This window comes from Pteropus medius, unplaced genomic scaffold (genome assembly GCF_902729225.1).
Source record: "Pteropus medius unplaced genomic scaffold, Ma_sr-lr_union100, whole genome shotgun sequence".
Taxonomy (NCBI): Eukaryota; Metazoa; Chordata; class Mammalia; order Chiroptera; family Pteropodidae; genus Pteropus; species Pteropus medius.
Genome location: NW_024349125.1, coordinates 1,826,030 through 1,842,736, shown reverse-complemented (window position 1 = coordinate 1,842,736; position 16,707 = coordinate 1,826,030). Strand labels below are relative to the sequence as shown.

At 36.8% G+C, this 16,707-nt stretch overlaps 1 protein-coding gene across 25 annotated transcripts in view; it reads left to right on the top strand.

Annotated features, from left to right (window-relative positions):
• The first annotated feature begins 8 nt into the window (after positions 1-8).
• The window catches only part of AOPEP (aminopeptidase O (putative)), a 333,589-nt gene continuing 316,890 nt past the window's right edge, over positions 9-16,707 (top strand). For 24 of the 25 annotated variants that reach the window (XR_005656715.1, XR_005656716.1, XR_005656717.1 and 21 more), the window contains exon 1: positions 9-126. The gene's annotated coding sequence lies outside the window, so the exon portion shown is untranslated. The remainder of the gene's footprint in view (positions 127-16,707) is intronic. The other variant, XM_039880473.1, reaches the window with a different exon arrangement.

The window sequence follows — 16,707 nt, the reverse complement described above, 5'->3', positions numbered from 1 at the left end:
GAGGGCGGGCCAGGCAGACTGCGGTCCCGGCGCGCGTGGATGACGTCACTTGGCGCGTGCCCCCGGTAGCCCGTAGTAACCCCGAGTCTGCGGAAGTGGAGACCGTTGGGCGGGCAGCTGAGACAGGTAACCTGTGCGATCTCTATTGAGTCCTTTCTTTCCTCAACTCCGGCGCCGGGTTGCCGGTGGGGACAGCGGCATCCCGTTTTGAAAGCAACCGGGAGCTCGCCCCTACCCTCATCTTTTTTTCGGTTCGGGGTCCCTATTCCCTTTCAGTCGCCCCAGACTCCTAGGGGCTGAACCTGTTCTGCAGACTAGGCTGAAGGGGCCACTTTCCTCTGCCTCCGCTTTCGGGGTGGCTATGGCCTCCTTCTCTCCTCTCTCTGGCGGCACAGACCCTTTCTCAGCCTGCAGTTGCCATCTCCTTCCTCTCTTGCCTCCAGGCCCATCTCACCCTCCTCTCTGTGTTCCTAGCCTCACAGGGCTCATCTGTCTTGTTTAAAGGGACAAAACAGTTTCCGATTCTGTTCATTTCCACTTGCAGCGAAACCCATCCACACCGTCCCCCACCCCCGCAACACTGCCCCCCTTCCCCCAATATCCGTACTGGGAGCACCACGTTTTGAGTATTGATGTGCCTATACAGCATTCGTTCTCTCTCAGTCTGGAGTTTTGCTCAGTAACGCATGTATTTGTTGGGCAAGGGGGTGGTGCAGTAATAATGTCAAAATCTGTTGTGATAATAAATGATCCACATGAGATCCAATCGACTGTTGAGATGGATGGAACAGTTGTAACATGTTATTAAAATGTTCCTTGTTCCTGGATTTCTTTTCGGTTTTCAAGCAATGATAATTACCCTTGCAAAGGTAACCGTCAAAATAAATACATGCAGAACCCCAGTAGGAATGTTGAGACGGTCGAAAAATAATAGGATTCATATTGTTGATAAAGGAATACAGGTTATTATAAAACCAAGGATAGTTGTGGGAGGAGAATCAGAATTCTGAAATCTTTGATCTCATTGATGGTTTGGTTTTGTATTGTACTTTTTAGTACGATTCACTTTTGAATAGGACATATATTTCATATAGTTATGAGAAGCCTACCAAAAGACTTGCTAATCGATACGAATTGGTTCTTATATTTGGGAGACAAAGTAGAATAAGCTTAGGAAATAATAGTAGTCAGTCACTCATTATTGACCATCTGCTATATCCCAGGGACTGTGTTCAACACTTTGCATGTGTTCACTCCTTTTCAACCTCGTGAGTTAGGAATTACTATCATTTTAATTTACAGAGAAGGAAACTGAGACTCAGTTATTTGAAATTAACTTGTCAAATAGTCATAGTAACTAAATAATGAAGCCAGGTTTTAAATTCAGGTTTGTGTATGACTTCAAAGCCTATACTTAAAAAAAAAAAAACTGTTAATGATCAAATTCTAGTCTTTTTATAATAATTACACATAATTCTATGAGTTTGTTCACGTATCTATCCAAGGTATTTGACACTTTCTAATATCTTTAGTATTAGGTTCTCATTCCTGGAATTCAAACACCTGGAAAGCGTAATTTGTGATTCTCCAACACACACAGCACCACTACCACCACTACCACCGTCACTACCATCCTTATCTTTAAGAATAAGATAAAGGCAAATAACATTGCTTTGCATAGCCCTTTGGTTTGGAGCCCTTAGGGAATGAGTAATTTTAGGTAGTTGAAAGTTTTACACCTTTAGAATTGAAAATCATATTTTGACTGTTTGGGATGGAAGAATTTTAAGTGCACTAAACAATTCTTTCTTAAACACTTAAGTATACTGAACATATTTTAACCTTCCTTAATTCTCAGAGTAGTTATCACAAATGTCATTTATTGTCCTGTGTTGTAATATGATGATTTCCTCAGAGCTTTCATTATATTTGATTCCCAAACTGTTTTGCATTTTGAGTTTACCTGTGAAACTTTGTGTTGTCCAATTCTTTAATGTCACCAAGAGATAGTTAACCATTGCAATGATAAGAGACCAGGGAAACACACTTCCAGGATTTAAGTTCTAGCTCTGCCACATACTAGGAAGACAATGGGCCAGGGCAAGGTAGTTGACCCCCTCTACACCTAAGTTTCCTCATTTGTAAAATGGGAATAATAATACTTTTCTCAGAAGATTGTTATGAGGATAAAATGAGTTAGTATATATAAAGAGCTTAGAACAAAACAGGCATATTGTAAGAGCAAGGTAAGTGTTTGCTAATATTATTGCTAGTCTGATTTTGGCCTTCGATTCTTTGGAAATTGCATTTTAGTTCTTTGAAATTTGATATTTGATATACGGTAATTACCAGTTTACTAGAGAATTAAATTATCCTAACTGGAATCCTTTGTCCTTAGCCATTCTGGGAATATGTTGATTTATTAAAGTCACTTTTATTGTGTTTTTATAATGCTATATACCTTTTTATAATGCTATATACCTTTTTCTTGGGATGTTTGGAATAGAGATATCGAATATTTCACTTTATTATATGTATCAAAATAATGGACTTTTAATTTTTGTTTGAATTTGGGGGATAGTTCAGTGGTTTAAATTCTGGTTTACCAATCCATGGGAACCCTCTCTACTTTTGAATTGAATATCAGTTGTTTACACATCCATGTATGGCACCCTTACAGGTGTACTTTTGTACTCATGTTCTCATGATTCTTTGTGGAGAAGTACCTCCTTGTAAAACTACCATTATACATAGGCCACACATAAAGATATCTCTTCAGTATAGTTCTCTATCCTTCTCTCTCCCTTCAAAAGGTAAAACAAAACAAAACAAAACAACTCTATCAACAAAGTGAAATAATGTTTCTTATGAAATTTACAAGGTTGGTACCCATTTCAGGCATGTATGTTAAACCAGGGCCAGTTAAGAGTTGATACTGACTCCTTTGGTGTCCATAGTTAGGAACTTGAGAATAAGTGATCTGTTCTTTATTTTAATACCATTAAGGCTGATACTCATGTTAAAACTTCTTGTTGAAAATATAGATTATATTTTTTTAAAGTTTTTTTTTTGTTGTAGTAATTTAATATTTTAACCATTTTTAAGTGTACAATTCATTGGCATTATTAAGAACATTCACAGTGTTTTTTAATTATCACCATTATTCATTTCCAGAATTTTTAATCATCCAAAACAGAAACTCTGTACCGATTAAATAAAACTCCCCATTCCCCTCACATTCCCCCCAAATCCGCTCCCTGCTCCAGCTCCTGGTAACCCCTATTCTACTTTCTGTCTCTGAATTTGCCTATTCTAGTTACTTCATATAAGTGTAATTATACACTGTCTTTTTGTGTCCAGTTTATTTCACTTGGTATGTTTTCAGGCTTCATCCATGTATCAGAATTTCATTTCTTTTTATGGCTCAATAGTATTCCATTGTATGTGTATACAATATTCTATACTTTTGATGCATGTTAAATTATGCTTTTTAATTTTTTCATTTGTTTATTTTAAAATTTATTTACACTTAAAAACAAAAAAAAAATTCTCCTAGTCTCCACCCTCTGCCACTGGCAGCCACCAATTGTTCTCTGTATCTGTGAGCTTGTTTTTTTTTAAAAAAAAATTTATTTATTTTTAGATTCCACATGTAAGAGAGATCGTATGGTTTTGTCTTTCTCTATCTGACTTATTTCACTTAACATAATTCCCTTGATTCCCATCCATGTTGTTGCAAATGGCAAGATTTCATTCTTTTTTTATGGCTGAATAATTTTCCATTGTGTGTGTGTGTAAATATCTATATCTATATCTATATCTATCTATCTATCTATCTATCTATATAGAGAGAGAGATATTTATTTATTTATTTATTTATCAATTTCTTTATCCATTCATCTGTCGATGGTTACTTAGGTTGTTTCCATATCGTGGCTATTGTAAATAATGCTGCAATGAATACGACACTGAATTCCTCTTCTTCTAATAAATACCCAGAAGTGGAATTACTGGATCATATGGTAGTTGTATTTTTAATTTTATAAGGAACTTTCATAGTGGCTGCACCAATTTACATTCCCACCAACAGTGCACAAGGATTCTCTTTTCTCCACATCTTCACCCACACTTATTATTTGTAGTCTTTTTGATAATAACCATTCTAACAAGTGTGAGGATATCTCATTGTGACTTTGGTTTGCATTTCCTTGATGATTAAAAATGTTGAGCATCTTTTCATGTCCCTGTTGGTATCTGCATTTCCTTTGGAAAAATGTCTATTCATATATTCTGCCCATTTTTAAATCAGACTTTTGTTTGTTTTTGCTATTGAGTTATATGAATTCTTTATATAGTTTGGATATTAACCCTTATCAGATACGTGATTCGCAAATATTTTCTCTCATTCAGTAGGTTGCCTTTTCATTATGTTGATAGTTTTCTTTGCTGTTCAGAAGCTTTTTAGTTTGATATAGTCCCACTTGTTTATTTTTACTTTTGTTGCTTTTGCTTTTATGTCAGTTTAAAAAAAAAGAAAAACATTACCAAGACCTGTGTCAAAGAGCTTAGTACCTGTGTTTTTTTCTAGGCATTTTATGGTTTCTGGTCTTATGTTTAGGTCTTTATTTTGAGTAAATTTTTATATATGGTATAAAATAATGGTCCAGTTTCATTCTTTTGTATGTGGCTGTCCAGTTTTCCCAGCACCATTTATTGACGAGACTGTCCTTTCCCCATTGTGTGTTCTTGGCTCCTTTGTCATAAATTAATTGGCTATATATGTGTGGGTTTGTTTCAGGGCTCTTTATTCTGTTCCATTCATCTATGTGTCTGTTTTTATGTGAATTATGCCTCTTTGTACTTTTCATTTGCTGTGAACTTAATACTTGGTGATTTGATTTGATTATGAGCCACTAGCTGAAATAATACCCGGTAACAATGTTAAACTGAAATCTGAGCATACATTATAGTGTTATTTTTTGTTCCTCACCTAACATTTAGTCTAAAAATAGTAAGGAAAAAATAATGACAACATTACTTAGTATTTCTATAGTGTTTACAGTATGCTAGGCATTATTCTAAGCACTTTACCTTTGAAGTAGATTACTGTTCTGTTTTACAGATGAAGAAACTGAGGCACAAGAAATTAAATGAATTGTTAAAATTTTAAGGCTGGTAGATGGTGAAATTGGGATTTGAATCTGGGCTTTGTGGCTCCAGAGTTGATTTATTCTGAGTTTTGAGTTGACCCTTAGATCAATATCAACTTTGCAGTGTAAATTGTTTTACCTGCCACACTCTTCCTATATCTTCTCCTTTTATATAATCTTTAAAACGGAACAGTACTTCTGAGCTTAGTAGGAAATGGAAGAGCAACTGAACCCAAACTGATGAAAGGGTAACAGGTGCCTCTCATTTGATTTGGGTGATAGCATTTTAATGGAATTCAGACTACATTTTCACAGCTGAGTTCAGATTATCTTTCTCTGGGAGCCTTGTCTTTTACAAGGAGATCCTGGAATTTTTTATGATCTCATATTGCATATATATCATGTGGGTGTTCAACTTTAGATATTGTACAGTTCCCACACTACTGTTCTGTGGGTAGAAAGAGCTTTTTGTTCATAATGTTGTTATTGACTGTCACAATAGTTTATGGCACACTTATTTTATTACTAACTCAGTACTCTGTGCTGCTTGATTTCTGAAGAAATTATTTTGAAATAGTATTTATATATACATATAGTCAATTCCATTATGATTTTTTCTTGACTTATTTTTGTGCTTACATTTTATTTCTCTGACATTTGCAAGTGATGATTTAGTTTTTTGAAACTGAAGGGAATCAGGATATGCTTGAGATATATTTTGGCAGCAAAGGAGACATCAGTTAGTTTCTTTGGCACTAATAATATCTTGTGTATGTAGCAAGTATGTCACATATTTGGAGGTATGAACTGTTTGAATAATGTCTGGTAGAAATATAACTATAGAATGAATGTTAGGGTTCTAAGGGTCCTTAGATATATCTCTTTTACCCTTTATTCAGCAGTTGGGAATCTGAAGTCTGGGGTAATTAAATTATTTGCTTATATTCATAGAGTATTATAATCCATTAGAAAAAAAAAAGAATACCAACGTTCTGTGTTGTTTTGAATCATAGTTCATTGTATTCGTGTAGCATCCTTACTTGTAGGAGGGGACTCCCAAGTTTTTTACTCATCTGTACTTAATTATTATTCTTATAATAATGTGTTCTGAACAAGAGAGATCACCTAAATTAGATCGTTTGCAGAGAAAACGACCTCATATCAGAGATCCAAGAGACACTTAGTTTAAATTGACAGGATTTTGCAGTTGTTTATCTGTACATGAGAGTAAGAAATCTGTGATGATCCCCAGGATTCTAGCATGGGTAACTGGATAGATGATGCTGTCATTCACTGAGAAACCTAGAAGAGATACGGGCAGCACATATGGATTTAAAGTGGATAGAACATGGATTGCATAGACACGTGAAAAAGATTGAAGGTAGAGCTACAGGATACACCAACATCTAAGAAGTGGGAGAAAGAAAGGTCCAAAAGGTATGAAGATATAGAGGAGAGAAAGATATTAGAAATACCAAAAGAGGAGAGAATTTTAAGAATGGTATGGTAATTTGTGTTAATGCTCCAATATTAAGGGCTGGAAGAACCTACTGAAGTTGATAACTAAAAAGTCATTTGCCTCCCCTGTGGAGTTTTAGTGGCATAGAATGGATGTGAGTAGTGAGTAGTGTACTGAGAGGGAGATGGAGTAATAAGGATAGAAAGTGAAAACAGTTCTTTTAAGGAATTTGACTGTGAGGAGAGACAGAAAATTTAGTGTAAGATCTGGCAGTAGGGACGGGTTTGGGTTCATTTGTGTTTTTTTCCCTCCTAAGAAGAGACTGAGACATTCACTTATTTCTGAGATAAAAAGAGCTGAGAAAGAGGAAGAAGTTGAGGTAGAAGATTTAGGGGGCCGAATGTTCGATGAAGAAAGACCCCAGAAAAGGCCAGAGAGGGACGATATCCAGAGCATAGGTGTGATCAGGGTATGCTGGAAAAGAGGGGACAGTCCTTCTATTCTCCTAGGGGAGGGATGGGGAGAAGAGTAAGGATAGATGTAAATAAGTTCATAGGATGGGGAAAGAATATGTGGAAGTTCTCATTTGATGGTAGCAAAATGTAGCAGGTAAATTGTTGATATTGAATGTTGATTTGGTGGGGTGGGGATTGAGGGGAAAGGTAACTATTGAGTGACTATTTTAAAATAGTCACTGAGGGGAGAGGACAGGAGTTAAGGGGGTGACTAGAGAGAGATATGAAGGGTTGCCTGCCTGGTAATGCTGAGAGTCACACTGAGGTTGGAATCTGTAAATATGTAGTGTCAGCCATTTTCGTGGTGTGTGATATTTGTTGAGCTCAGTACACCAAGTTTAGAAATAGAAATTTGGATGATTCAGTTGGTCGAGGATTAGGTTTTGATGTTTAGGCTCTAGCATCTTAAACTAGAAATGGGTTGCTCTTTCCAAACCACGAAAATGTGCATTCATGTTAAGTATGAAAGCATGTCAGAAGACAACATTTTGCCAGAAGTTGAACTTTAAAAAAGCCTTAGCGGTACATCCCATAGGTTGCTGTCTGGTGGCAAATGACGCTAAACAATCTGTGTACTCGGTCGGCAACCACACTCAGTACTTGGACAAATTAAGATTCTTCAGTGGTCACATTGGAGCAAATGGATGCCCAAAGGACTTCAACTATCATTTGTAACAAATCTTTTGATTCGGGACATGGCCTAATATCTTTTCTAATAAAGAGAGTGTTTTAGGTCCTGGAAATACCATTATTACAGTATATGCAGTGCTTAGTCATATTCTTACAATGATTTCAAAAAGTCATATGTTTTATACTACATGGTAAAATATTAATGTTATATGGTATTTGCAACATTTAACCAGCTTATGGCTCACACTTTAAAAACATCCTTTCATATTGATGTAGTTCTGTATCAGTTCTCCAGGTTTATACTTTTTCCTTAAGCATATTATCAAAGTCTCAAAGAAAAAAATGTTTAACCTTACTTTTTAAACTATCTAATTAACATGGTCCCCAAATTGTCAGTTATATGTTCAAATTTAAAAGATAATTAAGCTCTTGAAGATCTTCTAAAGATATTTAAGCTATATCAAATTCATTTTCTTATCTTGCTCCCATATGCTTTTTAGTTTCTAAGAATTTGTTGAAATTTCTTTTTATGAGAAGGATGAACTTCATACATGTTGAATTCACTACTTAGAATCTTATACTGGGAATATATTTTAAACCTTGATGAGTTGGATTTGAAAGCCATTTGGAGAGTATGGGGTGCCCAATTGTAGTGTGGAAATTCTGGACCTATCTGAAAAAAGAAATCTGTGTATTTCTTACCATGAAAGACTGGAATGTAAATACTGATAACCGAATGCTTCCTATATTTCTAAGAATCTTTGAGTTTATACTTGACCTCATTTTGCCTCTGGATGCAGCACTACTTCTGAGTTTGTACAGCTTTAGCCTTGTGACAGTCACCAAATAAATCACTAAATGTTGGTAGCCTGTCTTGATTTCTGGCTAAAGGAAGTGTAGTTCCTTAAGACAAGAACAAAAGGACCTCTTGCCCTTCCTAAGTATATAGTTTCCTATAGAGACAGAAAAGTTGTCCGTGAAGAGTAGGAAGTAGGTGGTGTAAGGTCACACAGAGGCCAGGGATTGGAGGAGGGTTAGAAAGGGTGTTTATTCCCGGAGTTGCAAAGAAAGGATGAACTTATCAACCATACTACAAGTTTCGCATGATGAGAACTTTTTGAAGATACTAAGCAGCACGAGTCCTACACAGGAAGCCCTACAGCATGTGGTTAGAGCATTTGCCAGACAGAGCCATTTTTTAGCATCATCGAACTCCACAGTGAATCATAAATAGTGCTGGTTGGAAGAACACAGATTAAGCCCATGGTTCTCGAAGTCTGATCTTTGGACCAGCAGTGCCAGAATCACCTGGAACTTGTTAGAAATACAAATTCTTGGAGCCCAGTAGTCTGTTTTAACAAGATCTTTAGATGATTCTACACGCACATCAAGTTTGAAAACCACTGGCCCAGGCAATTCAAAGTGATTGAGAACCACTTTGCCTAATTGTGGCAGAGTCACGATGTTGAGAAAAAAATGAGTAAAAACTTCATTGCATGCTGCAACATTCTTTAATCTTTATGTAGGTTTGGTGTTCCTCTTACAGAGCATGCTGTGCTTCAGAAAAAATACTGGTATCTTCACTACAGATACGAATAATGGGTAACACTGTGCTTGTAAGGTGGAGAATCTCCCCCGTTCATGGCTGCAACCCACATTGGAATCTAAATTCTGCTAGACTGTTATGGAAGGAAACTTTCACCTTGTCTCTTTTTTTCATTTTAAATATTTATTCCTTGATGGTTTTTTTTTTTTTGTATTTTATATATGCAGTGACGTGTGAGAATTCTATTTTCATGGCTCTGTGATAGCAAGAGTTGGTTCAAGTAGCTAAGTGGTTCAGAAACATTAGCATGTATAAGAATTACCCGAACATCTTGTTTAATGTGAATTAATGACCCCTATCCCTGGAGATGCTGCTTTAGTAGAACTGACATAGTGTATTTTTAACAAGCACCACTCCCACCAGCCGGCCCCTCCCCAGTTGATTCTAGTGTATGTGATCCTTTGACCACAGGATAACTATAGGCAGAAGTAGTTGTTCCCTCTTTGTGATGGGAAAAGGAAGTAGAAAGAGGGTGATTAAAATTCTGATATCTTCAGTGTGGTTTTTTCTTTGATGCTAGGTTTTGTGTAGTGACATCCTCCATCAGCAGTTGCGGGTAAGCTCCCTTAGGAAGCTGTTTCAAACCACCCATGATACTAATAGTTCAAAATGAAATTTAACCCCTATTTCCTTTAGACAGAAGGAACAGGTGTGGTAGAGCTCAGACTCTGTCTCTGTATGACAGTCACTATTTTAAAAGTGGGCCCCTCTGCAGGCTTTCATGACTGGTGTCAGCAGGAAGGAAGCAGGGTCAAAAAAAGCCCTGTCCACCCGATCATTGGTCAGCGTTCTGCCAAGTTCAGCTCTGTTTGAGGAACAGAGCATGGCAGTAGCACCTGAGCTGTATCACACCATACCCAAGAGCTTGTAGAGAAGACCTAGCATCCTTCTTCTATCAGCTGCTTCCCACATGGAGGCCTGCTGCCTGCCATTTTCTCTACCATCTACTCCAATATTATTCTCAGATAATTTTTCTTGGCTGAATGCCAGCTCTGTTGCTCTCACTGAACATGTGCCTTTATAAAATCGTACTTTATAAAATAGAACTTTATAGAATAGAGGACATGTTCTGTTTTCTGCATATTCTGATTTCCTCATCATTTTTCAAAGTGTAGATATAGGTATATTACGCATCTTTTGATTCTTAATAGTTATATATCTATTTTAATGTATAGTAGAAAAATGTAAATTGGCAAATCAAACCCATTATTTCATGGCTATTATAAAAGGTAAGTCAGTGGTAAAGTGGACTGAAGAAAAATATTTAATAAATAACAGGTGGTGTGAAGATGGCAAGAATGCTGAAGGTGGTACATGACCCACAAGTTTGGAAAATGCTATTTTAAACAAATAAGGCTTATATTCTTTGAAATAATCTTTAAAATAATATACAAAATAAATTCTAAGATTGAAATGCTATACCATGTTAGATGTGTACTTGGCATAGTGTACTTAGCTCTTTAACTGCAACTTCCTATTCATGTTAATATGTACACCTTTTAAATAGTCCTGTAAAACACTAAGCTTATACTCTTGCTAATATCATGTATATGTGTTTGCTGAGTCTTTTGTTCCAAATGATGTAATATTTCCTATCTTCTGTAGGACACAGGTGAGAAAACTTTCTTTTTTCCCACTTTTTAAACTAACAGCTTTATTAAGATGATTCGCATACCATAAAATTCACTGTTCGAAAGTGTATAATTCAGTGGTTTTTAGTGTATTCACAGAGTTGTGCAGCCATCAGTACTGTCTAATTTTAGGATATTGTTGTCACTCCAAAAAGAATCTTATTATTATTAGTCACCTCCCCATTCTCCCCTTTTCCCAGCCCTGGCAACCACATCTACATTCTGTCCCTGCAGATCTGCCTATTCTATACATTTCATATAAATAGAATCATATAATATGTGGCCTTTGTGTCTTCCTTTCACTTAGCATAATGTTTTCAAGTTTCATCCATGTTGTAGTTTGTATCAGTACTTATTCCTTTTTATGGCTGAATAATATTCTGTTGCATGAATTTACCACATTTTGTTTATGCATTCATCATTTAATAGACATTTCGGTTGTTTTGTTGTTTTTTAAAACAATATATAAACATACCTGGGGCTTTTGAAATAGACTCTGTAGGTGTGTTGTAGAGGGCATTCATGCAGAGTGGGAGCTAGATTTCGAATACCTTGTTATGTATTCGAGGAGTCTGTATCTATCATCTCTTTGTACTAGTACAATACATTCTCCTCAGAGCTGGAGCAGAACACTCATTACTTCTTTAAGGACTGAATTTCAAAAATAGCTTCTATTAAAAATAGTATTTTTTAAAACATTTCTAGAAGAGGAAATCTTACTGAAAAGGCTGATATTTTTGTCTATATTTTCTTTTCCAAATTCTTTATTTTTACCCTACTGAACCCTGTAACCCAACTCTATTAATCCTGATCCTGTTCCCAGTATACGATATTTATAGGCGATAATAAATTACATTAATTCTTCGAATGGAGTTTTAAAAGTTTTAATTTTATCCTAGCATAAAAAAAATTCCTGTGTGGTCTGATAAAGCCCTTATCTTTAAATATTAAGCCAGTTCTTTTTATTTTTAAAAGCTATATTAATTGAATTATACCCACAAAAATATTCAATAGTTATTTATATTGGGCTAGTGGTATGCAAAGCACCTCATGGAATAATAGCCCTTCTTCTTGCTTCTGTTGTAGTCATACCTTATTTCAACTATTGCGCTCAAATTCTACAGTGAGGATAGTGAGTGAACTTGAGTGTGACCTGGGATTATGAGGGTTTTAGAGACTGTGTCATATGAGAATCAGGTAAAAACTGAGGTTGTTCAGTTTTTGAAGAGAAGACTTGGTCAATGTCATGACAGCCCTCCCAGCCATTCAGAGCTTGTTTATAGAAGTCTTGTTCTTCTGGAGCGTGCTGGGGGGAAACTTGAGTGAAAGAAACATATATAAACAAGGCTGGTACTTTTACTGGTTTAGAAGTAGGCCTAAAACATGAATTTGTTTTCTAATTTTCCATCCTTATATACTTTGCCACTGTCTTCCAATTCCTAGAATATCTAGTTTCTGATGGTAAGAATGGTTTCTGGATAGTATTTTGCCTATTCAGGGATATATGAAACTTTATTACATCATCATTAATACATGATTCTATGTTTAACAAATATAAACAAGTAAAGTATTGTTTGGTGTTATGCAATTTTATATAGTTAAGTTTTATTAGATCAGGATTAAAATACACCTGTTTTGGTGTATGTATAAGATTTTTTCACAGCTATAACATAGTATAAATCACTCGCCAATAAGCAGCAGAATATGGTATTGTTTAAGAGTTGTGGGGAAGACTCTGGTGATGGTGGGTATTCATGTTCATGTGGCTATATGGGGACAGTTCTTGACCTGTTTCAGTGTTGCCTGTTCCATTCAACTTATGGCTTTAGGAACTTATGCACTTTGCTGTGCTTTAAATGGATGTTTTTGATCTAGGCTTAGACTGTGCTTCAGGCAATAGAGAATAGTGCTGAGAGTCTGGAATCTGGAGCCATATCATATGAATCTAAATTTCAACTGTCCCATCTAATAACTGTGAACTTAGGGAAGTATCTTAACCTCTCTGGGCCTCAGTTTACTCATCTGTAAAATGGAAATGATGGACCTACCTCACTGGATAGTGAGGAGTAAATGCAATAATGTACTTAATGTGCCTCCCCTGTCTCATAGCAAGCACCCAACAGATATTAGATGCAGTTGCCAATTGTTAATACTAAGTGTATAAAGGTCAAATCTCAAAGATTTCAGAATAGTCCAGATGAGTTCTGAATTGACCGAATCCCCAAAGGAGAAAGACTGTGGTCTACCTGGTCTCTTTAAGGTGTTCTAGATTTGTGTTGCTTGCTTGGGATCAACATGTTCTAGGGAAGTTTTGCGTGAATGGGATTCTCCTGGCTTGCCATAGCCTGGATCTGTTGCACACCTTGTTTCCTGAACTTCTAAAACGTGTGTTTGTGGGGTGGGAGTTATCTGGCATTTTTTCAGAGAAGCATGGCTGAATGTGCACATATTTCATAGGAACGCTGGATTATCAGAGCAGTTTGCAAAATTATACCACCTTATGCTGTAGGGGAAGAGCAGTATATTTGTCTCAAGGGATATATAGAAAGGGACAAGAAAAAAGATTTTAAATTAGTGGGTGACAAAGTAGACTATATCTAAAAGCCATGAGTAACTATGCAATTTTATATGATTAAGGAATGCATTCAACAAGTGTCTGTTAAGCATTTATGCATACTGGTTAACTTTGTCTAGGAGAGAGAGTGAGGAAACGCCTTGTGTTTTATTACTGAGACTGCTTCTCAAATTCAGGTCAGGATCTTCATGTGCTTTTCCTGGTGGCTGGTTACAAGGGCTCACCCTGATTTTTTCTCCTCTCACAACTGCCTCCACCCACTCCTCTCCTGGAATTTTGTTTTTCCCTGGATTGGCTACAGATTGGCTGCACTTTCCTTAGCTTTCACCTTTCTTTGTTGCCCCTGTGGTTATTTTAAGACCCTTTTAGGGTTAGAGATTTTACTGCCAATCCTTACAGAAAAAATAGAAAAGGGCTAACAAATGTCAGGTCATTTGAAGATACAGAGTTTTTACAATTATAGTTACCAATTCTAAGATAGTGCTAAGATAGTAACTGCTAAAGTTGTAATTGGAGGACAAGATGGGCTCCTGTCCTCTTTATGCTGAGCACTAAGCTCACCAAACCTATTCTCTTCTATGGACTGCTCCTCTATCTCTTCTATCCACCCTGACTCCCCCCCTCCCCACCCCATAGCCCCCACAAAAAAGTCTTTCCTTCCACCACCAGTGAAGATTAATGAAATCAAGAAAAAGCCATAAGAATCTTCCCTGGACTCAAGTATGTAGTTTGCATTTCTAAGGTCCTCCAGATTGGATGATATTACCTGAGATTTGTTTTAATCGGGTGTGATAAGATGACAGACATAGAGACAAACCGCTTTGAAAGAAGAGTTTATTATTTACAGTTTCCAAGAAGAGGGGCCATGCCACTCAGGGAACTCATAGAAGCACCAGCATCAAGAGGCAGAAAGACAGACGGGAAAGCATATAGGCATGAGACTTTATTGTGGTTGCTGGGGGAAGGCAAAGCTGAGCTTAGGAAACTTGAGTAAGCAGATTTAGAATTGGCTAGTTTGAATAATTTCGGGGTACTCTGGGCTATAGGGGTAGTCTCTAGTTGTCTGCTTTCTTGCCCTGGAGTGATTTAGGGTAGGGGGAATATTAGCTTGGTATGTAAGAGTTAGATAAAGAGGGTGGTTGGGGCTGTGAACTCTGAATTGGTTGGTTTGCATATTAGCTAGCTCTGTAAGGAACTGTGTCTCCAGGATCAGCAAGGCCCCATGATGTCAAAGTGTCATAAAATAAATAAAATAAAATACATGATTAATACACACCCTTTCCCATGTACCTGTGCTTATCATGGAGCTTTTTTTTTTAATGGCATTTTCTACTTGAATGATAACAAAGAATGGTGAAGAGGCTCCCTGTAGTCCAGGAATTTATAGTCTATCTTAGTAGATAAAGCTGCACACATGAAATAGTGACTAGTCATGCAGGGCAGAAGATTATCATGTGCCAGAAAGATCTGCACAGTGCAGGGAGATGGGAGCCTCCTAGAAACACGGAGGGCAGTGGTGAAGAGGACAGCTTTTGGAGTGAGACTGCTGGGTTCATCGGGCTTCATTTATTAGCTGTGGAACCTTGGGCAACTTTTTTAGTCCCTATATTTTCGTTTCCTCATCTGTAAATGAGTTTAGTAATGAGTACCCACTTCATAGAGTTACTGTGAAGACTGAGTTAATACATCAAAAGTGCTTAGAACAAAACCTAGCACTCAGTATTAAGTAAGCGTTAGCTGTTATTAAGGCTGTGGAAGAAAGTTTAGTGGAGCATATGGGATTGATCTTTAAAAAGAAGAAAGAGGTGGAAGTATTCCTTTGTTGGGGCAGGGGAGCATATGGGATGGTGGCTAGAAATGATGTTTGCAAAGTCAGGTATTAGGAGGTTGCTCTGATAGAATAAGGCTGAAAAACATAGGTTGATAAGAGCTTTGAATGCTAAAGAGTTTGCATTTTTTCTTTAAACCATAGAAATTCATTTGAAGCATTTTTAAGCAGGAGCATATAATTGGTGCTTCAGGACTCAGTCTTGGTAATATGGTTTTGGAGACAGGAGAAGGTTGGTACGGAGTGCATAAGTCAGAGTAGATTAAGTTAACAGTAGTAACAGCTAAAATCTTTGTTTTCTAAAAAAAAAATAAAGGTATACTTCTTGCTCAGACTGCATGTTCATCACAGCTCAACTGGGGTTTCTGCTTATTATATATATATCATTCAGGGACCCAGGCTGACAAACTAGCCAACATCTCATATTTTGCTTACCTTAAGAGAGGGAAAAGAGCACTCTGGCGGGCCATGCGCCAGCAATTAATATTACTAGGGTTAGAAATGACGCACTCCCATTTACAACTCATTGGCCACAACTAGTCATGTGGCAGTCACCAATTTCAAGGGTTCCAGAAATTGCTGTGCTTCTGTGTTTAAGGAGAGGGACCAGAGAGGAATAACTAAAATTACATAATCTTATGGACTACCCCATTGTATATGTGGACTGTTTTTGATCGTTATGCTGCATAACCATCCTATTTATATGGCATAAAAACATTTTGATCAAGAATGGACCACATACACAACAGTAGTCCCAAGAGATTATAATGGCGCTGAAAAGCTCTTATCTCCTTGTGACGTTGTAGCCATCCTGATGTTGTAGCATAATGCAGTACATGTCTGTGGTGATGTTGGTGTAAACAAACCCACTGCACTGCCAGTTACGTAAGAGTATAGCACATACAATTATGTACAGTGCATGATACTTGATAATGCTAATAAATAACTATGTTACCAGTTGCTATATTTACTGTACGATGGCATCATTATTTTAGAGTATGCTCTTTCTATTGATATATAAAAAAGTTTACTATGAAACAGTATGCCTTTGTTTCTCCAGCAGCAGCCTCATTTACCTCGTGCTTACCTGTCTCTTGATTCCATCACTTTCTCTTGTGCTTGATTTAACCTTGTGTCATTTTATAAAGTTAATGTAACCCATGTGTACAGTGTTTATAAAGTCTACACTTGAAATTAATATAAAATAATATTGAATGTCAACTCTCATTGGAAAAAATTTTTTAAAATACCATCATCTAAAGAGAGAAAAGAAAGAAAGAAAGGAAGAGAGAGAGAGAGGGGAGAGGAGGGGA